The sequence below is a fragment of the Mastomys coucha genome, unplaced genomic scaffold (genome assembly GCF_008632895.1).
Source record: "Mastomys coucha isolate ucsf_1 unplaced genomic scaffold, UCSF_Mcou_1 pScaffold5, whole genome shotgun sequence".
NCBI classification, from domain to species: Eukaryota; Metazoa; Chordata; class Mammalia; order Rodentia; family Muridae; genus Mastomys; species Mastomys coucha.
The window spans coordinates 4270732-4295726 of record NW_022196911.1 but is presented as its reverse complement, the minus strand read 5'-3'; the positions used below and the strand labels follow the sequence as shown (position 1 = coordinate 4295726).

General features: G+C 46.7%; 1 protein-coding gene across 7 annotated transcripts in view; it reads right to left on the bottom strand.

Annotated features, from left to right (window-relative positions):
* Positions 1 to 24995, bottom strand: part of Scaf8 (SR-related CTD associated factor 8) — a 307179-nt gene that overhangs the window by 159549 nt on the left and 122635 nt on the right. For 5 of the 7 annotated variants that reach the window (XR_004113424.1, XM_031353067.1, XM_031353070.1 and 2 more), the window contains one exon: positions 7705 to 8826. The exons of the other annotated variants lie outside the window; for them this stretch is intronic. The gene's annotated coding sequence lies outside the window, so the exon portion shown is untranslated. Of the gene's footprint in view, positions 1 to 7704; positions 8827 to 24995 lie in introns of those variants that run through there. 7 annotated transcript variants of the gene reach the window in all.

Sequence of the window (24995 nt, the reverse complement as noted above, 5' to 3'; positions counted from 1 at the left end):
TCCCAGTGTTATAGATGGGGAAACCGAGTCTTAGAGGAAGGGGAGTTCCAACGTATAATAGAGCTGAGAACTGCTGAGTCCAGGTGAAACATGTGTGAAGCCCGAACCACTAACCTCTAGCCTGTTCTCTTCCCCCCCTCTGGGGGGGGGCAGTGAGTGTCAAGGTATCTCTCAGCCATTCTCAGGGTTTCCCTGGCTGTTACAAGCCTGGTTGATCACAGCATTGGGCAAGCCCTGTGTTGTATTGTTGTTATTATTATTATTATTTTATTATTATTATTATTATTATTGAAGTTCTGTTAGTGTTGGGATTAACAGTCTCATGAAACTTATCAAAGAACTTCACGTTGTAAAACTCTGTTTTGTCCATGAGCCTTGGGAAAAGAAAGAAAGAGAAGAAGGAAGGAAAGAAGGAAGGAAGGGAGGAAGGAAGGAAGGAAGGAAGGAAGGAAGGAAGGAAGGAAGGAAGGAAGGAAGGAAGGAAAGGAGGAAGGGAGGGAGGGAGGGAGGCAGGGAGGAAGGAAGGGAGGGAGGGAGGGAGGGAGGAAGGGACAGAGGGAGGGAGGAAGGAACCAGGCTTGCTGGTCTCACGTCATAGCTTCTTTTTAGCTTTTTGTGGCCTGTGTCTCCTGAACCTGCTGGACTATTGCTACACCCTGAAGCTGCCTGACGCTGCCTCCATGGCAGACCCAAGGATACTGTCCACCAGCAATCACAGCTCAGCTGTATTTCCAGGGGCTTCAGGTGATCAATACCCTCAGATACCCCTGCACTTAGCTCTACATTCACTGGTTCCCAACTGTCCTTTCATCTTTAAAATGATCCCTTTGGGTCTGTTTCCTTAGCAATAAAATTGATTCTCTGGTTTGGAGGGTTATCAAGCTCTTTGCCAAGTCAGATGAAAAGTTATGGTCTTTATCAAATAGAGGTGTAGAGAGAATCTCTTATAAGCACCCCCTGTCAATAAAAAACCCGATGGCCAATGAGCTAAGGCAGGAAATAGGATGTGGGACACTGGGAGGAAGAGAGAGGATTCTGGGAGACTCACCCAGGAACTCAGGAGTAGAGTGGAGAGATGGGGTGATGAGGGACATAAAGCAGCAAGTAGATGAACTCAGGCTAGAATAAAGGAGAGATTCTGGTAAGAAGCTGAGGAGATGCAAAGAAAGAATCGGGCAGGATTAAGGAGAGGTAACTAACCAAGTGGGAGACATAGAATAGTTTGAATGGTTAAATAAGTTAGGAGCTAGTCAGGGGATGAGAAGGAAAGATGAATTCTTTTTTTTTTTTAATAAGAGGACTAAATGTGTCATAAGTGCTGTGTAGATCCCACAATGTTCACAGTCATGGAGCTTGGGGCTCCAATGCTGGTCTGGGTTCCCACCTGCTCTGACACTGAGATTGTTTGGCGGTTCCATCCCAGAGAAGTGCACGAGCACACGAGCACATACACACACACACACACACACACACACACCTACACACACACACACACACACACCTTAAAGCTCTCCTCTCCATACTGTGCACCATTCAAAAGCTACACTGCGCACACACGTAGACTGGGAAGCCTTTGTCCACCCCACCTCCGCACAATGGGTATTATATCCATTCCATAGACATTGTTTTTGCACCCTCCTTTCTCTTTTCAAAAAAAGGTTAATTTTTGTTTATCTGAGATATATACAAAACAGATAATTTTAAAAATGTCTGGTAACAGAGAAGAATCATGCTAAAAGTCTATGACAATGTATTCTTGTCCCTTCATTTCTTTTCTCTTCTGTGCTTGGGGCCATCCCTGAACTGCAATGAGGTGCCTTTTGACTATGTGCCCCACACCTCACCCCAAACTGAGACACACAGCAGGTCTTATCCAAAGAGTTCACTTCCCAGTTGCCTCTGGATTTATCTGCCAAGCAGATCCTGTTGATCCCACCCTGGGAAAACAGAGGCCTGCAATAAATAGCATTATCTCTCGGTAAAGCTGTAGCTCTCTTTCCAAGAGTCTGCAACAGAGGAGCCATTCAATTGTCCAGGAAAGACAAAGGGAGAGTCCCCTGTGAGCCTGGGTGTCACCCTCCGGTTCTCAGTTTCATTATCCTGACATCCCTTAATCACCCGGTGTCTCTCTATCTTTATTTTACCTTAGGGACAAATGGCAACCATCATTTCCTGAATGCCCAGCCTCTGCTGAGCCCATTATATCCTGAGTCACACAAAACATAACTTTTTGTTATATGGCTCAGAGAGCTGCTTCTGTGGCCACCTCCATCCTAAGGAGCCCAGGACAGTTAGATCTGCAAGAAGAATAACAAGCTCCGACACCAACCCATCTGTCTCTTCCCATCCCAGCTGCACCCAACGATGCCTCCAGGGCATAATCTATTCGAGCCTCATCTAAGACTCCGAGCATCCAGGGCACACCCTAGGATGGCCCAAGTTTAATCCCCAGGAGGAGCTCCAAGGAGAGAGGAGACTTCCACAAGTTGTCCTCTGAAGTTCTCGCACATACACCGTGGCATCTACACACCCTGTCCTCCCCACACAAAATACATATGTTTTAAAGTAGTAGTTAAATTGTGGTGTTATCTCCTAGACCCTTCATCTGAAGAGTGTGATGACGGTCCAGTTACAGAGACTGAAGTTAGTAGGAATTCCAGGGGGGGGGGGGGAGTTATTAAATGAACCACTAGGGCTGTGTCTTGGCTCACGTCCAAAAGCAGGGTAACTGGCAAACGATTTCGGTGGCTATCATGCTTATGCTTATTTGTGCTTAAACAAAAAGTTTTATTAGTGACATCTGTAGTGTCCACGGTCAGTGGAAGTACTTGAATTTTCAAAGCAAACCTACGTCTCTCAAGCCTTATGTTCCAGGTGGCTGTGACCATTGATGCTGGCTTTTGCTCAGCACGGAGGAGCTGAGGGGTGACTCAACTTGCAGTCCCAGAAGCAGCTGTTGACTTTAGTTTTCTTGTCTGTATTTACTAAGCATCTCTCTAAGGAAGGTCCACTCCCTCAGTCATTCTCTGCCCAGTGTCACATGCAGCAAAGGTCTAGCTAAACCATCTTTGTCTCTGTACACCGTGAAGATGGCCCCACATGAGAAAATAGCTGGAATTCCAGGAACGATACTACCTTCTTCTGTCTTTCTGCAAAATATTGGTTCCGATGCATTTTTGTGTGCATGTCTGTATCTATCAGCATGTAACTTAAAATTTATTTTTAAAATATGTTCTGTGTAGGGGTGTTTTGGTTGCGTGTATGTGTATGCACCATGTGCATACCTGGTGCTCTCAGAGGTAGAAGAGGGCATCAAATTCCCAGGAGCTGGAATTACAGATGATTGTGAACTACTATGTAGGGGCTGAGCCCTGGTTTTCTGCAAGAGCAACCAGTACTCTTAATACAGCCCCTCAATATTAGTATTCTAATAGGAAAGATGTTTCAAAAAAATCCATTTGGCTTTTTAGTAGAGATAGCTTCTTACATTTTATTTATAATTTTCCAAAGGCCAGCCATTGTGTTTGCATTTCAAACTCTTTTCCCTCCATCTATTTATTGGTCAAACATGACAATTCTTATGCTGAGTCTGATAGCATCATGGGTGGTCGGACTTGTAAGTTAACCCTAAAGATTAGGGGTTCAGAAACCAGGGGTCCTATTTAAGTGCAGCTGGGAACATAACTTGTGGAATCATATATGAGTTTAAGAGTAAAGAGAATGAATTGTCCTATTTTGCTTTGAATTCATCTCCCTCTTGCTTGAGACAGAAGAGATGATGCACTTTCAAAGTCAGGTCATTTCACCAGAATGCCCACTTGCTACAGGGACCTTTGCTTGTAGGACACAGAAATCAGACAAGCCCTTTGAAAGCCTATGCTTTTACAGGGAAATGGCTCACCATCATAAAGAAGCCACACCCTGATGGCTTGGAATCTAAACAAAACGATGATCTTGTTGCTGACTGGGGCGGAGCAAAAAGCATTTATCAACTACGACACAGAACTGCTTTAATTCTCATCATGAAGAGACTACTACTTTGGACCTGCCTCTGTGGGCTCCCTTTGCACTCATCTTTTGTCAAGCACAACACTCCTGTAATCCTTTTTAGTGTGGGGATCCTACACGGCTGGATGGTGGTCTGTAACGGGGTTTCATCTTTGATCTCAGGCAGATCGTACTGAGCACTTGGTGAATGCTGGATGAATCGGTGCCTGGCTGACACCTATCTTTGCAACATTCTCCTGAAAGTCCTACCACAGGGGCAGGCATCAGCCGGCCTCAGCAGCTTTGTTATAGAGAGACTTGGCCACACAGGCTGAGGAAGCCAGGGCAGGCTTCTGAGATCCTCTGCTCTCTCAGCAGCCCCCACCAGGGTTCAACTTTAGGCATTTTGCTTTTCTATGACCTTTTCTATGTACGCGTACTTAATTCCACATGGACAAAAACAAAACTCCCGATAACATGGGCGTTTGGGATAAAAATTTTACTTAGTAAAAAAATTTTCCTCGACAGTACAAAGAGGCAGTCCAATGATAAGTGGCAGAGACCTGACCCACTTGTGACCAGCTCTGGCTATTAGCCTGCTTGACATTGGGAGGGGTGGAGAAAGGGAGTTTGAAATGTGAGTGTGATCTTCTGCCAAGGATCCACTAGATAAAGATTCACTTTAGACCCTACAAAGTTTAAAACACAAGTCTGACTGTCAATCCTTTCTAGTCAATGCTATTCTTCTCACCAGGGATCAGCGGAGCGTAACTGTAGAAAGCACGTTCAGATTTTTTTACCTGTGCACACTGATAGTTCTAGGCATCTGAAAACCACAATTCCTTCTAGAACTGTGGATACTTCAGCAAAGTTTAACATTTGCGTTAATTTTATGGAAGGTGTCTTTAGAAGCTGCATCAGAGCATAGCACTTGAAACTGTGTAATTTTTTAGCTAACAAAATGCATTTTATGTTTTTTTATAGTTCATGATTTTTACTAAATCATATTAATAGGCATTTAATCTATGTGTATCCTTCTGCATGGGAGAGTATTTCTTTTTGCTTTGACATAAGCAGGTGTGGCAATGGGCCTCATCTTGCTTCTGTATTAACTCACAACTCAAGTTGTTTCAATGGGGGACAGTATCGTGAAGGCAGTGTGTGCCTCAGCAGAAGAGGACTAGACCCAGCCTAAGCAAACCTGAGACAGGCTAACCACTGACAACATCTGGGATCCCAGCCAGTCCTCCAAAAGAGTGTGCGGAATTTTCTTTTTGTTAAGAAAATAAGTGGATCTGGAGCCACCGTGTGGAGTGTCCCCAACTTTAATAAATAGATGCAGAAATCATAGATTTCTGGAAGTCACTAGCAATGAGCAGAAGGAGCCCACCTTCTGCAGCACAGAGCCTGGCGGCCCACTTAACCGCTTAAAGCACAAATGATTTGATGAATGGCGAGCATCTATGTGTAGTTCCTTTGGGGAGACCATTCTGAAACAGTGTGGTTTCTGGTGTTGTTGTTTCTGGGGTTTTTGCATTTTTTTGTTTGTTTGTTTTGTTTTTATCCTATGAATAACTGATTAACCAGAGAAACTGCTTCAGACCATTCACCTCGTCTGAATGAAATCACCGACCCCGTACTCAGGTGAGAGGCTGGCTCTTCCAAAACCAAGCGAGCCATGCGGAGGCCTCTGCCCAGTGGTTTCAGCATTAGAGACACCCAAGGCTGTTTCATAAAACGGACAGCCTTTGAAGTCTCTCCAGAAGGAGGACCTGTGAAAGGCTTCCTTTGCTGCTGAATGCGGGGTCAGGCAGCATGTGGGAAATGTCATGGTGACCACAGAGGACAGGTCGGATGCTGGTAGGAAGTGGAGCTTTCTGAGATCAACCAGCCGCGACGTCACCAACCTCCTCCACTAGGAGGGTTGTCCTTAGAGGTTTAAAGGACATCTCTTCCCATAGGTGACCCCTCAGTGCCCATGACCTTCAGAAAAGCATCTCCAGCTAAGCACTGACTGCCTATGTATGGGCTTGGCTTTTGAAGTAACGAGTTCAGTTTTAAGTCCTTTACAATTCTACTTTGTTCCATCATCCTCTATGAAGGAAACTTTCTGGACCTGCTCTGTTTCCCCCAGTTTAAAGGTTCAACAATCAAAGGTCATGATGGTAAGTAGGCCTCTATTGCTCCAGCTACCAGATACTCAAGTAAAGTAGAACAGGATTGCCCAGGAGTTTACGGCAGGAGTTGCCAGCCTGGGCAATATAATAATGTCCCATGTTTGTTAGTAAAAAGATGGTTGTAGAGAGACTATCTTATGTCTGTATGGAGGATGAGGCACCTATCAATAATAAATCTGATGGCCTATGGCTTAGGGAGCAAATAGGAGGTGTGACATCTGGGAGGAGAGAGAATTCTGGGATAGAGCCAGGCAGATTTGCCCAGAAAGATGGGATAAGACAGACGAATGGTACCTGAGCACAGGTAACCAGCCACATGGCAGGATGTGAGTTAAACTATTTGGGTTATCTAAGTTATGATCTAGTCAGAATAGAGCCTAGCTATAAGCCCAAGGTATCCATAAATATATTTTGAGTCTGAGTCTTATTTCTGTGAGAATAGGGCTGGGAGGCAGAACCGGGACCTACTGCTATAGATGATCAGATCAGTTTGTGTGTGCAAGCCATAGATTAACCTCTTGATGGAGAGGGGGTGCTGTCCACCATATTTTTTTGAAACATGGTCTCTTACTAGGATTTTGACTTATTGACTAGGCTGGCTGGCCTACAGACACCAGAGGTCTCCCTGTCTCTATCTCCCCAGCACTGAGGTTCAAGCACACATCACCCCACCAGTGGCTTTTTCACTGGATGGATGCTGAGTTCCAAACTCAAGTCCTTTGGCTTGTGTGGCCACCACTTCCCGACTGAGCCATCTCCCCAGCCCCCAGAGTTCCCAAATCATTTGTTCATATATGCACTAGAATACCCGGATGAACCCCAAATCTGTGCTATTTCTTTTTTGGGAGAAGGGTTAGGTACTGTGAGGTAGATGCTAAGTGGGCGGTGCACCTGCCCATTGCAGGATTAGTTAAGAAGACAGAAAGCGATCCTTTCACATTGCCACAGCGGATTTAGTAAGCATGCCAAGCAAGATATATACATACTTCAGAAGACTGGCATGTTTGGACTTCTGGGGAGCTGTTTTCTTTCTTAACTTCAGTATGCTGGGATACTAAAAGTAACACCCCACCCTGCTGGAGAGTGAAACAAAGATGCTCTGAGAAGCCCACACCACGTCACTGAGTCAGCTGTAGCCTCTTCCAGTTTCCAGCTCATTAGCAGGAACGGCAGCACAGCCAAGATGGATCATAATCAATCACATTAGGATTCATGTAATAGGAAATGTAAGGAGAAACTCAAGAGAGCCTTGCTATACTCCTTGGGAGATAACTTTAACCCACGTTGCAATGCATATTCAAAGAGACCTTGGCATCCAAAGAACTCTGGGTCTTCCAGGAAATCACAGAAGAGTGGCTGTTCAAATTTGCAAACTGTCAGTCATCCAGCGAAAAAGACGGGGGTGGGGTGGGATGGGGTGGGGAAGGGGTTTGAAAGATGAATACATCTTTGTATAGATGTGCAGATGGTAGGGGTGCTGGGCAAAGGTAAATTGCGACTTATGTACCCAATACAGCAAAAAAAGGACTTGCAACCAAAATGAGTTTCAGCTTTTATTATGAATGTCCAAAGTGAGATCATACTGTTGGAGGTTAGAGTTCTCATTGATTACATTCCAAGGGACCACAGATAAAGAATTCCAAGCACTTTAATTTTTTTTTTTGACAAAACAAGCAAAAGAATGATTAAAAATATTCTTTTGGGGTATAAACGGTGCTCACATTTGAATTTTTGGAGTCTCCCTCCCCCAGGTATTGTGTGAACACTGGTAGATGCCAAAGACAGAAATCAGGTCTGATGTTCTGCAGCAGACTACCACCATCTTTGCCTCAGTTAGAAGCTCCTGGGAAATGATTCATGAAGTGTGGTAAACTACCATGCAGTAGGCCTGATTATCAGTTTCCCTCCCTCTCCCACAAGGCTTCTCATCTCGGCCAGTGTGTCTGCTGCTTGCGTGACAGGACAAGGCCGGAGCAAAGGGTTCAGGGTGGTGTGCTGAACCTTGGATTTTTCCTCAAAGATCCATTAAAAAGGATTTTAAGAAAATGAAACTCTGAACAACTTTCAGAGTTTTTGAGTGTTCAAGGAAGGAAGTAATAACGATGGATTGAAGCCACAGCCAGGCTTTTGTACATGGCTTTACAGTAGTAAGTTACTGTGTTCAAGGGGGGAAAAAATCGCTGGTGTAGTAACACTATGGGTCTGGCCATCTGTATGAGTCTCCAGGGGAGGGTTTTCCTCGCCCTTTGTCCTTCCCATCATGCACCTGGCGATGCTACTGATGGAGTTCGTCGCCAGTGAGTCCTCAACTAGTTGTGGGCAGTGGGAGAGCGCGTATCTCTTACAGATGTAATACTGTTCGTCTGAGTGGATCCTCAAAAAGAACAACTATGAACTAGAAACTCATAGAGTTTGTGTCTAGAATTTATAAAATTAAACCTGCTCCGACAGGTAATAGAGGGAGGCATGCGTGTGACCTCTGCATTCAATCAGAAACCACGCCTGAGAGCACAGAGCCTTCTCAACAGGCAGCGGCGGGGCTCGGGGCTCCTTTTAATGCTTCCGGTGTGACGCTCATTAGAACTTTGAAGCGCGTCTGTCTCACTTATTTCTACAAGGCCTGGGACACTGGAGGCTGCCAGGACTTCATTCATCATCTTGCCTGTTGACAAAAGGAACAATAACGTCATCACTGGTAAATGGAATAACTTTCCTATTTTTTTTTTTAATTCCCCCAAGAAGAGATGGTGTCAACACCAATGAAAATGCTTTGATGCTTGATGACTTTCTGTGCCCAGAACTGCTATGTTTTCTTCCGGTAGAGCAGAAATAGTCAGAAGGCAGACCTTCCCAAAAGTCAGCGGATCTAGGCTCCAAGTACACCTCCACCAAGGACTAACATGGTCCCTGCCATTACTGTACCCTAACCCCTTTACATATGTACTGAAAGTATATCGACCTAAAGTACATGCCTAAGGTGGCTATCCAAGGATAACTTCTAACATGTCCACATATTCTGTCTTTTTAGATCCCTACAGAGCATAGCCGGGTCTGGCCATGTCAACCTTTGCTGATGGATAGGCTTAAAACTCAACCCATGGGCTCTAGCTTTGCGTCGAGAATCAGCTTAATTCAGAGACGCCTCAACATATATGCTAGCATAAGGAAATAAAAACTTCACAAACGATAGTATGGTTAAGCTATATGAGTAAAAATACTGGAATTCTCCCATCCGATTTCATATCTTCTGCTATATGACCTTTCCAAACCAAAAAAAAAAAAAAAAAAAAAAAAAAAAAAAAAAAAAAAAAAGAAGAAGAAAGAAAAAAGCAAAATGAAAATTAAATAAAATGCAAGGAACGTGAGGTGTACAGATGGTGGGCCAAGAGCTTTTATGGCATAGTGCTTGCTTTCTGAAGCCAGCTCCCATGTATGAGCTCGCTGGCTCTTACAACAAGGAACCCAGTTTCCCCTGAGGCAGCCAAGTTGGGATCGCACTGGAGGCTGGCTCAGCATTAGGCTAATTTGAGCCTTAGACTGGGGTGGTAACCAAGAGTTCTCCTTTCCAGGCCAGTTCTCTCTTCTTAGCACTGAATACTGGCAGGATCTCTACTCAGTACCCATGTCTTCTGCATACCTCTGCCAACAGTGTTAGCGCTAGTAGATTGCCGGCTTGACAAGGAAGAGTCAGAAAGAGAGATCTCCACAAAGAAATGAATGCCAGACACACCTTGCCCAGCATCCCACAGAGGAAGGGCTCCAAGCTATGATGCTTTAATCGTACAGCCTCAGAGTCCTCTGTGGTGTGCCCCATCTGCGTGTGCCATGGACCGCCACACAGAATCTCTGCTGCCCCCGTGGGTATCAAATCCAGCAGAAGCAGCTGTGCCTGAAGCCGGGCCACAAAAAAGGAAACTCTCCTGGATGTGCTGACGCATATCCGTAATCCCAGCACCCAGAGGGCTGAGGCAGGAGGATTGAGTTTGAAGTGAGTCTGGGCTACAAATAATAGTGTCTCTAGGCAACAAGAACACAAAACAAAACAAAAACCCAGACTGTCCAAACCAGGGAACCCTGGCTGTTTCAAAAAGGGGTTTAAACAGTTTTAACCGTCACCCTCAAATGAGCAGCCTTTAAGTGGGTAGGACACTTGACCTGGGGATAATTACAGCCACAGACCTTCTGAATTATAAAATTGTTCTTGGTGTTAAAAGAGGATTATTGACATAATCGGTCCAGGTGCCTCTCTCTTCCCTACTGTCTTCCCATTACATTAATAGTTTGGCTCACGGTGAGATTCTGTGAAGAAATTCATTCTCACACGACCAGGGGTTTCTCTTCATGCTACCAGGGTGGCTCATGACTCAGCGAGACATCACCTATAATTTTACAGTAAATAAAGAACGGGGACTAGAACTAGGGAACACAGGTACACCTTTGCTCTGAAATAAATCTGAGAAGGAGCAAGTTCAGAGGCGCCGGTGATACCTGGATGACATAGAGTTTTAGATCTGGCTTTCCTAGCTGGAACCACCATTGGTAACATGTTTGCCTGTGTGTGCCACTTGGACAAGCGCAGCTACTGTCCTTCTACAGTAAAGACTAGTGGAGAGAACTGTGCTTCATACCCAGGTGCAGCCTGATGGGGAATAGATGCCGAGGAGTCTTCAGTGCCTGCTAAACAGATCTGAAGGGAAACGTAGTCAGGAAGCCCTCTCCTGTCAGAGGAGCAAACAGGCGCCCTGATGTCAAAGAACCAAGACAACACACCTCAACATGGTTAGGGATTGGATCTCGGGCTAAGCATGCCTGGCCCCTTAATGCTGTGCCTTTCCTCTCAATGTCCATTCCACTGACAATGCATGGAAGTGGCACAGCCACCAGATGCCATGATTCATGGATGCTGAGGGCCACAAAGAGGCCCAGATGCTCCCATGCCCACTGTACCCCTCATTACTACACACATCCAGTGGTAGGGACAGTGGCTAGCTGGCCAGGTCCCCAGGTCAAAGACACCGGGCAGAAGAGGAAGAACCTAGCAAAGATGTGCCCCACCTTAGGGACATGGCTCTGGGTGGGGGAGGGGGGACCAGCAGCATGGAGAAACAGAAGTGTTTCACCCGTGTATTATTGGGAGGATCCTGTGGTCTGGTTGGTTTTTCCATATTAACGGATGGCCCTGTTGGCAGGCTGTAACTGTGTATAATCACAGAGTCATTTCTAAGTTACAGCCATGAGGAGAGAGGACAGGGAGAATCATATGAGGACACAATGCCCACAGAGTGCCCTCTGACCTCTTTGTAACTCATCCTCTCCCAGGAGAAGCAGCTCGCCAGAGCTGCCACTAGCCAGCAAAGGTCGGGACCAGAAACCCATACTGCCTTAGCCTCTGCTCTCCACCAAAGACGAAGGCATGTAATTAAGAAGCCAGGAGGAAAGAAACACAGTATTAGAGAAGTTTGCTCCAGCACCGAAGGAGCTGGTCAGCAGCCAGAGGACAAGGTAAGAAGGTGATGTATGCGTGCTTGGTAATGGACGTGCTGTTTTCCACCCCCAGCCAGCCTGTCCCAAGACATGGGGAGGGAAGGGCCAGAGTTATTCACAGATGCCAGGCTCCCATCTGCCCCGGCCAGCTGATGTGTTTGGTCAGCCCATATGGGCTCACGATGGCTGGCACAGAACCGGGATTGCCAGTCTGTGCAGATGCGTTCTGGCAATTTTCTCTGTTTTGTAGCTAAACACCTACTTTGGAATGCATGGAGCTTCATCCCATTAGACTGGAATAATAAGAAGTCCTAACTTCCCAAATATCACACATAAGGATAATTACAATACCAAAAGCATCCATTGCCTAGTGAGGAAGTTTATTCTACGCTGGGAAATACCCAGGGCTCTTCTGTTCAACTGAGGTCGCACTGCCTGCCTGATAGCCACATGTACCGCATGTACAGTTACTCTAGAGTAGTCACTAAGCCCAAAGCAGCCACTTACATCTACACTAGACGAGAAGTCAAATCAGCATGGAGCTCAGGAGTCATCTTAACCCATCTTCCCTCGGACACACCAACACAGAGAGACCATGCCAGCCCCGGATTCCCGGTCCCTCCATGCCTCTTATTCACTTAATTTGAAAACAAAAACAAAAACCCACTCGAATATTACAAATCTCGAAAAGCTAAGCCATGAAGCATAAATGCTTTGTCTAGATAGGCTTCTTGGACTATAATGGATTGAGCGGTTCCCATAAATACTGTAATATTGTGTGCTGCTAGGAAGAAGTTGGGGGTCAGCATTTGGGACCTGCCAGAGTCCCCTAGCTAGCTCATCCACAGACTGGTGGCAGGGAACATATAGACTGTGGAGCCAGACATCCCAGCAAGCATGCTGGCTTTATTCATTTATTCATTCCTTCCTTCATTCATTCATTTATTTATGATGTACAGTCTCTGGGTGGACTCCTCAGCTGCTGTGAGCATCAAGAGAAAGGTTATGTGGGTTATGTGTCCCTCCAAGGGGAAAGGGGGACTGTAAGAGGGCTGGCCATTCTTTCTTTTGCCAGTCACATTCCCAAGCGTCCCTGTGGACAAGAGGCCAGCAAGGAGGGCCATGGAGTGGATCTCAAGGCTGGGGCTTTACACGGCCTGTGTCTAGGATATGTCTCCCCACTTCCTTTTCCTCCCTTGGGAGATCTTGATCAGCCAACACCCCACGGAGTAACTCTGCCTCTGCTGTAAAACCTTCCTCAAAGGCTAATGGTGCCTAGTCCCCAGCTCCCCGGTCTCTGCTCACATTACCTTCTCAGAAGGTGCAGCCTCACCTTGCTCGGGACCTGGGCAACAGTGACTGTATTGCTAACATGCTACCACGTCCTGTCTCGGCCCCCAAACCAAGCCTTCTCCCTCCTCTCTCACCTCCCAATGCTACCCCGTCTCTCTCTGGACCATTCTCCTCAAAGGAGGGAAAAAAACAAAAGAGTACTCGTCTCTGCTGAGGTTCAGCAGAAGAACTAGAGAGTTTCTGTTAAGCGCTCATACAAAGCTACAGCCCAGCGGAGCTACATGCAGTGTGGCAGTTCTGCATTCTGATGCCCTCAACTTTAGGGTGGAGTCTGGGAGAGAAGATACTAGCAGAGAGAACACAGAGCAGGCTGAGGCACTGTTTTGCCACCACACAACATACTACCAGGTCTACAAGATGGGTGTCTAGGCTGCAGGGCCTATGAGAGCAAAGCGCAGGCATGAACTCACTTTCCTTAGGCCTTGGGGTTCAACGGATACCCAGTAAGTGACTGATGCAGGACTCAATGCTGGTGAGGCAACACTAGTCACCCAGGAAGACTACAGTCTCCCTGCTCACTATTGCTTGAGACTGTGGCCTCCATTCCATAGGTAGCAGAATCACCCTGGGGGCTGGGTAAAGCCAGGAGCTGAAGAAGCTAAGTATTAATGCACGTGACCTATAGAAGCTTGAGAGAGGTTTTCTCCGGACACGGCTTAAAAAGCTCACATCTGCCTCCCTTCCTTCCAATACCCCCCTACCGTCCTTGGCACTGGGGATTGAATCCGGAACCTTGCATGGGCCTGGGAAACGCTGCAACTAAATGACATCTCCTGCCACTTGACTTGGGTTTCCAACAGTAGATCGAAATCATTGTACAGGGGGTTGCATGGCAGGACTCTCTTTTTCCAAACACGAATTCAAATACTTCTTTCAGTGGGATGTGCCCTTCTATGCCAAACCAGAGTGAAGTCAGCCAATAGTCCTTCAAATAAATGAGCCGGTCAATTAAAAAATCCTAGCGATATTAAAAGTTAACTTTAAAAGGCATAGTGTAGTAGGCACATCATTCTTACACATAACGAATACTCTGGAAAGCAAGGCAATAATGAAGTCTCTAGTGTACTGGAAGGAGTCAACATTTTAAAAACTCCTACTGTTAATTCTCTCTCCCCCCACCCCTCTCTCTCTCAGAAAAGGAGCCTTTTGAAAAGTGAACAGTTATCCATTCTTTCAGGCTTCAGAGTTTCCTATATATCCAGTCTTCAAGAAGCAAACTCCATCTGCTTCCCCAGCTGTCTCCTCAGCTTAGCTGCAGAGCCAACGCAGCCAATCACGGGCACAGACGCCATTGCTTTTTAATGGCTGCAGAAACTAATTTGCAAACCCAATTAGTGACAGTGAATTGACATCTTAGTTCAGGGAATGACAAGTCACTCACTTCCCTTAGATGACTAGGGGAAAAGTGACCCTGAGGAGAGTCAAGACTGGGACAGCCATGATAGCTCTATGAAACCGCATCTCTGGGGACCATTGCAACTGGGGGACTCACGCTGGGCACCTAGAAATACCAGGCTGCCTCCTATAGGCTCGTCTCTGTATTGGGTCTCTTTTCTGCATACATGTGCTTTCTCTCCTTACCCAAAAGCATTTAGAGGAGGGAACAGGCTGTCTTCAAAGTATCAGTAGGAAGGTAGGTGAGTACAATTTAAGAGAAAAAGATTTAAGTATCTGCTGTTGTGTTTAGAGAGGCCGACTAGTAAGTGCTTCCCTGCCTGACTGGATGGTGGATCTCATCTCCGTGGTACTGATAGGGTCTGGAGCTCACATCTTAGAATGGGCACAGCACAGAGCTAGCAAATCCAACAGTCAGGATCACAGCTACTTAAAAGCACAGAGCGGGAAGGACTCCCCAAAGACATCAGGCGTCTGTGACACCGCTCATAGCTACAGAGCCTGTGTGTGGTCTACAGAACAACCCAGCGAAATCTGACACAAGGCTGTTTTCTCACAAAGAGCTTAACAGGCTGGTGAGATGGCTCAGCGGGTCAAGGCTCCTGCCGCCAAGCCTGCCGATCTAAGTTCAATACCCAGGACCCCAGATGGTGAAAGGTGTGAACTGGCTCCTGCCTGCAAGCTGTCCTCTGATCTCCACGCAATACGGCAGGTGTGCACTCACATTCATACATATGTACATTACATACACAAAATATTAATAAATTAAGTCTTAAAATTTAAAATAGACAGCCGGGCGGTGGTAGTGCACGCCTTTAATCCCAGCACTTGGGAGGCAGAGGCAGGTGGATTTCTGAGTTTGAGGCTAGCCTGGTCTACAGAGTGAGTTCCAAGATAGCCAGGGCTATACAGAGAAACCCTCCCTCGAAAAAAAAAAAAAAATTAAAATAGATTTTAACAGGCTCACAAAGAGTGAATGAATGAGTCACTAATAGATCTCCTCTTTCTACAACACAGTGCACTCTCAGGGCATTTGTCCACAGTGAACTAAAAAAGCACAGACTAGAAGGGAAAATGATTTAAAAAAAAAAAAAAAATGGGTAGTTTCCAGAATCAAATTCCTCAGAAGCCTTGGCCAGGATTGGGGATAAGGAAGTGAATTTTTTTTTTTGTTTTTGCAGTATTTGTGGGAGTTGATATGTGCTGTATAGGTCTCACACAAAGACTCCCCTCTCATGGAGTTGATATAGCATAGAACCTTCTGGAACCCATCTCTGGTAGTCCCCCACCCCAGACAGGACACCTGCATTCCATCCAGCTGTCCAGGGTCCTGAACATATCTCAAAAGACTTCAGACTTGCGGGCAGGCACATCTTGGATGCTAGCAGATCTCAAATGGCAAATCCCACTAGATGATAGCGTAGTTCTCTCACTAAAATAGACAGGTAACGGGGAATAAGGGAAGGCTATGTGGATAGCTTGGGTGATGGCAGTCAAGAGGGCTGACTCAGCCAGCTGTACAGTATACTGCCACCCACCCACCCTGCAGTCAACACTGTCCTCATCCGAGCCCTGGCAAAATGATACATGATTATATGCCATGAGGCAGCTTACAGGAGCTGTGGCCACAAATGTCACAGGCAGTGATGCACGGTACCCAAACACCAATTTGCAGTTAAGAGCCTGGTTTTAAGGCTGGGAGAATTCAAGGTGTTGGATGTGTGCTGCACAGCCTAGGCCCCAAGGACAACCTGTACCCCCTTGCTCCACAGCTTCCAAGGTAGAATTTTGAAAGCCTTTGGTCTGACATTATACTGTCTATTGGGTTCTGAGCCCATGAGAAAGATCAGCATCAGTGAATCTGTTCAAACTGGGATCCAATGTAAGGGTAACCTACTTCTGGGCATAGAAGAGCTGAGTGTAATGGCAGATGCCTGTAATGTCAGAGCTGAGGGCATGGTGAAGACATGCGGGTCTCTGGTGCTCCCTGGCCACCCAGTCTGGTCTACTTGGTGCATTCTAGGCAAAGACAGCATGGTGACTCGACAACAAAAAAAGGCCAGTGCCCAGAGGGCTTCCACATTCGGGCATATTCATGCTTCCACACCCACACACCCATCCACGTTCACAAAACCGCAGAGATCCACAGGAAACCTCCATTTCTTGTGTACTCAAGGGGACATTCCCTCAAATGGGCCTGATGTCTTTCATTTGAGGTGCTTGGTATCTTTTCTTTTGTGTGTGTGACTGGATCCCTGTAGGAGCATTAAACTCAGCGGAGTGTGTGTGTGTGTGTGTGTGTCTCACAAAGTCTTCCTGGGGAAGAAGCCCTTGCTGAAGTTACAATGTGTACTGCCTGCCGGAAAGTTCGATCCACCCATAGATGAGATCAAAGAGGTTAGAAAAAAATGTCAGCAAATGCCTCCTCTTCCTCTTTGGGCTTTCCCTTCCCTTTGGTGGGCTACTGGGAAAGAACCAGCCATAGCAAGCTCAAGACTTAAGTAATAAATAACTATAGCCTTCTGCCTCTGAACTCAATTGAGAAGCTGATCCTTGGGACCCCGTGGGAGGCTTATACCTTACCCGGCACTGCCATGGGCGAGGGCTATGGGGCAGGCGAAGCTGGATCATAATTCAGGACGGGGTGGGGTGTTCTTGGCTTAAGTGCCTTGGCTTGGAGACGGGACAGAGGAGAAAAATAAAATTCCAGCAGGCCTCAGAACAACCTGATTGTAAACTCTTTGTTAAAGAGTTTTATAGGGCCAGAAGGTTATGTTTTGAGATGCAGTCGGCTTACGAATTTACAACGGAATGAAACTCTGTCTTCCTTTTTATGTCTTCAAAAGAAACTGTTATTCCCCGCTCTGGCCACTTGGCACGGGAACCATCCAAAGTCCCTCGAGAAACATTCCCTGTTCTTCTGATGTTCCTTTTAAACATGTACCCCTTTTCCTTAAATAACTGAGGGATTTGTGAGCCTTTATTAAACCTGTTGTTAAGCCAGCAGGGAGGAGGGGCAGACAGGAGACCTGAACTGTTTTGTGTGAGCTGGATCCAGACTGCAGCAGGCACTTGGCTGCAGCTCTTCTCCACACTTTAGGTGGCCATCACTGAGCCCCACCCCAGGAACACACACGCCTGTGGATTTCTTGTCTCCCAGTTTATACTGTGGGCATCAGGTAGGGCCAAACTTTTCTGTGACATTTCAAAAAAGAGCTGTTTATCCCCCACGGGACTCCAAGGGGTGATAAGTCACAGATGGGACTAGTCTTCAAATTGCAGATTGAGTGGGAGGGAACTATATTCTGGCAGCATATAGCATGAGCCTAAACCAACAAAGGACTTCTTGGCACCCACGAATGACTGCTGGTCTGAGCTGCCAGAGAAGCAGCTCAGCTGAGGAAATCAGCTCAAGTATTTTTTGTTGTCTCCCCCCGAAAAAGGTGTCAAAACTTTTGGAATGCTGACAAGCTAGATGTGTCCCCGTTTACGGAGCTTGTTCTTTGGAATCCTTCCTAGGACACCTAACAGGGTGGTTTGGGGAATATGCCCACAATCTGTGTGGTAGCTGGACTTACACAGACACCCAGCAGGGACTCAAAGGGTCAGTGCCTGGGGCAATGACTAGCTACAGAGTTCACAGGGACAGGAAGAGCGATAGCTACCTGCTTCTGTGTGGTTTGTACTCTACCTAACCCAGACACTTCTCTAAAGGATCACATCTATAGACAGTGGGTGCTTGTGTGGACCAAAGGATGCAAATAAACACCGCATCTCCTGGCTTGTTTCTTATTCAAAGGCGAGAGAAAGGAAAGCTGAGATCAGAGCTTAGCTTTGAGTCTTCTTAAAAATAACCAAATCCTCACCCCTATTTCAAAGTGGTCAATTAGTAATTATCCCCATGAATTATTCTCTATTTTTGGTTTATCCCAACTGTGCTGCAGGCTACTAACACAGGCACTTTTTATAATTATTAAGAAACAACGGGCAATCCAGCAGTGACGGTCAACTGGGGAGACACCCGCCCACTGCTCACCTACTTGGTTGTATCTTCAATTAGTTTCCACTAGAGCTACTTAAGCAGCCAAGGTGGGGTTGACTTTGCCCTCACCTTGTTACACTATAACTGCTACGGAGCCACTGCTCACAACACACACACACATACACACACATCAGGGTGTTTTCCCAGGAGCCAGGCAGTTTTGACCTAGCCAGCTCTCTTTGGTCTTTCTTCCTCTTCCCAGATAAAACATCCCAGATAGCAAGTAAAAGAAAAAAAAAAGCCTCTCACCCACCCCAACCTCTTATTTTAGATTCTAGGCTACGTAAGTCCAACCTCAAGGTGAACCTGCCCTTCAAGTTATCCCAAAGCTGGGAGGGTCTCGAGCCATTTGTTGAGTTCAGCTACAACAATACAGTCTACGCTGCACATCTTACTCCAAAAGGACTCTGTAGCAGTCCTTCTCACACTTGGTGTGCTTTCTTGATGGCAGAGGAAGAGGGGCTAAAGAGGTGTACCCATCCGTCTGAGAAGAGTTCCAGATGAGACTTGGTTCCAGTCGGCAGTACTCTATGCCAGCGACAAGGCTGATGGAAAGTTTCCCTTTAAGAAAGCTGTAGAGAACGCTCAAACTCCTAACCTTAAGTCCAGTCACCAAATACCAGGGAATTCCGTCAAACTCACCAACAAGAAATTCATGGTTAATCGCTATTAGTGGAAGTTTGCCCCAAATATTGCATGAGATATACTTATGATAAAAAGTATTTCTTGCTTAGGCTTACAGTCCACTGGATAGCCTATGTTCTCTCCCTCACTCTACCCAGGGGTGGGGTGGGCACCCTAAGGACGCTGAGCTGTCAGTACAAGGTGTGTTCATTTGTTGACATGACAAGCTGGCCCCTGCAGAAGCTGGGTTGACTCCAGAGTGTTCATCTTTGTTACATTCCCAGCCATAAGTGCTGCCCTTCTTTCCTCTGTACACAATCACTGTGAGTTCACGACTAACGCAGAGAGGAAGACCGATGACTGAAACCAGGCAGGACCGAAGGGCTGAGCCAGGGAGGGGTGCTTTAGAAAATGTGGGCTCTAGGAGAGGCCCCTCCTCTCCCATGGCAACCCCATCTTTGGGTAAGAAGGTCGGGGCCCATGCTGACCAGTGCAGCCTGTCTCACAGGGACAGCAAGTGCCTGGGAATATGCTGGGAACCAAGTTCCCATGGCTCCCGTAGCTCCCTCCAACCCCCATTCAAAGGGACAAGAACAAACGTGGTCACCGGTCCCGGCTATATAGGGACCAGCCAATGAATGCCAGGAACTTCGGCATCATTTATCTTAGTGACACTGTGTCTTTGGCTCGCACCCAAAGGCTGATAGAAGGGCTTTTATGTTTATAATAAACAACTTAAAACTTAAAATCTTAAATAGGGCCGGTTGCCTATCCTAATCTGCCCACTTGAAACAAGCAAAACGAATGAACAAAACCTAGCTCATTTTACTCAATTCAGCGCATTTTACTTCTTCTGTGGCCAGCAGAGGAGACATACAAATCAGGCCTGCTAGGCTCAGCCTGCGACGGTCTCTTCAGGGCCTTTTTATCTCCATCAAGTCCCTCCCTGAGGGGCTGCTACACAGGATCTGATTCACATTGGCAGTAGCTGAGCCTGATGAACAGGAATGCAGAGCTCTCTCTCCCACTGCACATTGTCCAATTTACAGCCCGATACCTACTTTCTCTCTCAAATAAGTGATAAACAGGTCACACAGGACAGATCTGAGGTCAGAATTCCCTGAGGGTGCAAGGTGGAAGATGGGGGTGGGGGATACTTCACCTTTGGCCCTATTCTAGGGCCCCAGGGCACCCAGCCTGTGGTGGTGTTTCATTGGGCTTGGCTTCTTCCCTCTAACCCAGGCAGGCCACGGCTTCTAAGACTGCACATTCTAATGCAATGGCCAGGCCAGGCATCTGCTGAGATCAGGACTAAGGGCTGCCTGAGGTGCCCTCTCCCCTGGACTGACACTGGTCCCTTACAGGGTAGGTGGAGTGGGCCAGCCTGGTTGCATCAATGCCCTCCAGACCTTTCCCCATCACTGCTACAAACTGAGTGACTTTCTCAGTTCCTTACTGACAGTATCCTAGCGCCTTTCTCTTCTATCGGTAAACCGGCCTTTCAAAAGTAGAATCTTCCAGCAAGGAGTCTGTTCTTAGTAACCCAGCAAGAGTTCCACTGGGACCATTTTCACAATTGGTGAATCAATCGTCTATTTATTGACTTGTTGGTATACGTGTGTGAGTGTGGTTGGAGGTCAGGAGTCGACTTTGGTTGTCACTCCTCAGGTACCATCTATTTTGTGCTTTGAGACAAGCTTTCCTATCTGGTTCACTGATTTGGCTAGGCTAGCCCATCCGTGAGCTCTAGGGATCTGCTCGTCTCTGCATCCCCAGCAGGAATTACAAGCGCGTGCCACAGCTCTTGACTTTTGCTCTCATGAGTTTTAAGGATGAGATGCAAGCCCTCAAGCCTGCACAGGAAGCACTTTACTGACTGAGCCATCTCCCCAGCTCTGAAGTAGTTCCTTATCTTGTCTGAGACAGCGTCTTACAGTGTATCCAAGGCTGGCTTTGAATTCGAGATCCTCCTGCCTCTGGGATTACAGATACGTACCACCATGCCAACCAATGGTGGCTTATTGATCCTTCAGTAAGCTCTTTTGGGCTTTTTGTTAGAAATGATGATGACATATTCATTGGCTCAGCCTTCTAGGAAGCTTTCCCTCTGCTTGAAGGTCAAACATTAAAATCCTCTCCTGCTTGCCTGTTCCAGATTTGCAGAGAGCCGCAGGCTGATCTGGAAGTTTCTGTCAGTTTTCAAGACCAGAACAGTGCTGAGCACAAAACCCATCCTAGCACCTTTGCCTTTTTCCAGTTCTACCTCCTTTGAACTCACACTGGAGCCCCTGTCTAGCTCAAGACTCCAGACGCCTGGGCCTCTGCCCTCCTCCTCTGTATTCCAACCTACAGGAGAATGTCCCTTTGTACAGACACCTCATCTCAAGCCCTCAAGCCTGCTGTCTGGCTGGCTCTCTTCTGCTCATGTCAGGTTTAGCCCCAAGAGAGCGCATGCTGGCTCAACGTCCTACCTTTTTCTTGGCATGATGAGTCACGACTCTTTACTAACATGGTTTTCCTACTGACCTTATCACCAGTGTGTGTCTGCCTCTCTCTAGGAAAACTCCGTCCGCTACATTGATCTCTGAGCCCGGAAACATTGCCAGGAGGAGGGCACAGCCAGACACAGCGTCATGGCAACAAGCTACCGTCTTGCTCCTTTTTCTGTCTTTCCAACCCTGGACTGCTGACATTTTTCCAGAGACTCAGAGGAAGGGCAGCTACCAGGATGCAAAACCAGAAAGATGGAAGGCCTGGCTCTGGAGACTCCAGTTTCCCGGAGTTCTGTCTGCTCTTCTTACAAACTCCTTCCTCCTAGCTAGTTTTGTGTCAGGCGAACAGAATTCTGTAGTCTTAGGAAAGAAAACTGTCCAGACTTGGGATTTCAGGTGGTTTAACTTTGTCCACCTTCACCCTATCCTACAATTTCTTACACTGCGCATTTCTGCATGGTTTAAAACTAGGCTGTCAGCTCACACACAGCCTCGGCCAGCCTCTGTATCCACGATGAGATGGAGAAAGAGTGCTCCAACAGTTAGCAAAAGTGTTGTGAAAAAATGACAAAGATTTACAAGACGGAGATGCCTCTTGGTTGAAATTTTAGTAAGTAAACAGGAGAGAGGTACTGAGCAGGATGAACTGTGTTGGACATGTGTGTCTCGGGGCAAGGGGTGACTTGCATGGATATAGCCTTCATCTAACAGACCTGCTCACCACCCAGAACACACAGCTGGTGGTGACCCCCATTTTGAATAAGTCATGGCTTTTGAATGGACTGGCCAATGTGTGGCCCGAATGAGGTCTGAAAGGCCCTGCCTATTCAACTCCTTGAGGGAGCAATTGTGCTGAATTGCCTGTATAACTGTAGTCAGACCTGGGTTCATGTGCCTTGGAAAATATATCACTTAACTAATGTGCATATTTGGAGAGTTTCCTAAATGTACTATAATAACCTATACTAGGTACATATGCTGAACAAATGCCACCAGTGAGTTGGAAATGTAGTTTTAAGGGAACGTGGGACATCCATAGGTATGCTCAGAGTCCCCTTCACACCTACAGTCACTCAATAAGAGTCTGGACAAATACTGAAGCTCTATTTTTAAAATGCTGCATTTGATCCGCATGGTTTCTGGATAAACTACCCAGTCAATAAAAACAGCTTAATTCTGGTCAAGGTAAATTTCTTAGAAATCAGACCTGTATTTGGGATATCACACAAACCATTCCTGTTTGTGTGAGCAGAACACTGGAGTCGATTTAAATGCAATTTTTATACTTTAGAAAGTTATAGAGATCAATGACTTGGCAGCTGGCTGAAAAGTTTCCACATTTTAAAAATCTGGAGGCTGCATCTGTTAGCAGTTTCGAGTTCCTATCACAGACTGCCAGTTTGGTGCTAGCAAGCTGTCTTCCAATTAATGTTCCAGAAAACATTTATTTCAAGATTTGTAGAAGGAGAGCCAAATTTTCTGAGCTTCAGTTATGTGAAACAATGTCATTATTTCTGCCTTTTGTGAATCTTCTATGTCCAGAGTTAATAAGCAATGTGTTTTAAAGATGTTCTGTTTGCCTTCCTAAAGAGGAGCCTGACTCCAGAATCATTAATCTTGCATAGCCTCATGGATAACGTCATTAAAATATTTGAAGACAGGCTGAAGCGATGGCTACACAGGCGAAGGTGCCTGCTGAACAGGCTTGGAGGACTGAGTCTGGTCCCCGGAACTCGAGTAAAAATGCAAAGCTGCGATCTGACCGTCACATGTGCACATGTATGTACACACACACATACCACCACTACCACCACCATCAATAAGAATATTTTAGAAGACATTTAAAACCACTATCATGGTGTATACAGCACTCCCTTCTCCAATCCGCAGTCCCTTGTCTTCTGCCTATAAATGCTCAACACCCCCTCCCCAAAAGGTCTGTTTAGCTAGCTTCCCTCTTCCCCTCACAGCTAGCCCCCTGTGCAACCCCTTCCCTAAAGTCTTCAAATGTCTACAGTCTACTGAGAGCATCCTTCCCGGTCAAGTTTTGGGACAGGATACTCTCTGCAGACGATGGTGGTACACACAGCAGCACCCACAGTTTCTATGCCTCCTTGATATCTGCCACCAATGTCCCCTTTACTTCTCTGGCACCTGGAAATGCCAGGTCACTAGACTACTTGTTAAATGCAAAAGTAACTGAATGAGGCCGGAGCTGAACTGATGGCCAACGCGTGCTCATTCTTCAGAATCAGACAATGAATAAAAATCCCGAAAATGTACAGTCAGGTATTGATTTTACTTGAAACTGGAAAAAGCGGTTCACTGTCTGATACTCAGACCCATCCCACCACATCCTAAGTTTTTGGGTTACAGATCATCATCACCTGTCAGCTTTGTGAATCAAGCAGCATCCAAATACCTGTCAACTACAAAACCAGAGAGCATCCCGGACAGGCCACTCAGGGCACGGAGATCAACGCACTGTTTGAAGGCGGGCAGGCAGCACTCTGACCTTCCTTGGGTAAGAAAGGGAAAACCCAGCAGAGAGTTAGGCAATATGTAGGTAGTCCAGAACCTGCTATGACTGGAACATTACAGGAGGGGGTGAGACAGAGAAACTGAGGTTGACAGGCACACGCTGGCCTGGCTTTCTGTTCATAGAGGCAAGCCCTCACTCAGGCCGCCACATGCTAGCACAGAGCTGTGGGAGCAGTGGATGGGAGGCGGAGGCGGAGAACTGGTCATCGCGCTCTGGGACTGTCAGTGGTCTGATGTTCATGGCTCTGAGCTGTGAAACAGCTGCCGAGCAGAGCAGGGTTCGGACACTCCAGAACCATGGGGCTTTCTGTGGAGTTTGCTTGTGTTGAAGTTGGGGGTCTGCCGTCATGGGGACAGAATGGACATTACATCCTTTTTGCTTCCTTTTGAGCCTCAGGATTAGAGGCATGTGGGTTTTGGTGACTTGAGAACTAATGTTTACACTTTAAGGCTTGAGCCACAGGGTTGGTGTGCCAGACCTGTCTGCCAAAGGAAGACTGTTCTACAACCACCTCAGGTTGCCCTGGTAGAATGCTCTTGAATCCTGCTGCCAAAAGACTCTTCTGATGAGACGGGGCATCAGCCAGTAGTTGACAACACTGGTTAGACCCACAACTTGGGGAGCCCACACAAAGGTGACAGGGACTGATATGGCTATCTCCAAAAACGGGTTTCTTTTCTCTTCCCGTTTCTGTGAGATGTTAAAGCGTTAAGTATGTATGAAATAAGCACAAGCGTGCTCGTGACCCAAGGCAGGTGGAGGGCCAGAGCTTGACAAGCAGCCTGACAGTTAATATTGTCAATGAGACGGTAGCCTAGGAGACCAGCGTCTATCATGATTAGGTTGGCCTTAACTATGGACGGCACCATTCTCTGGGCTTGGGTCCTGATGCAATGAGC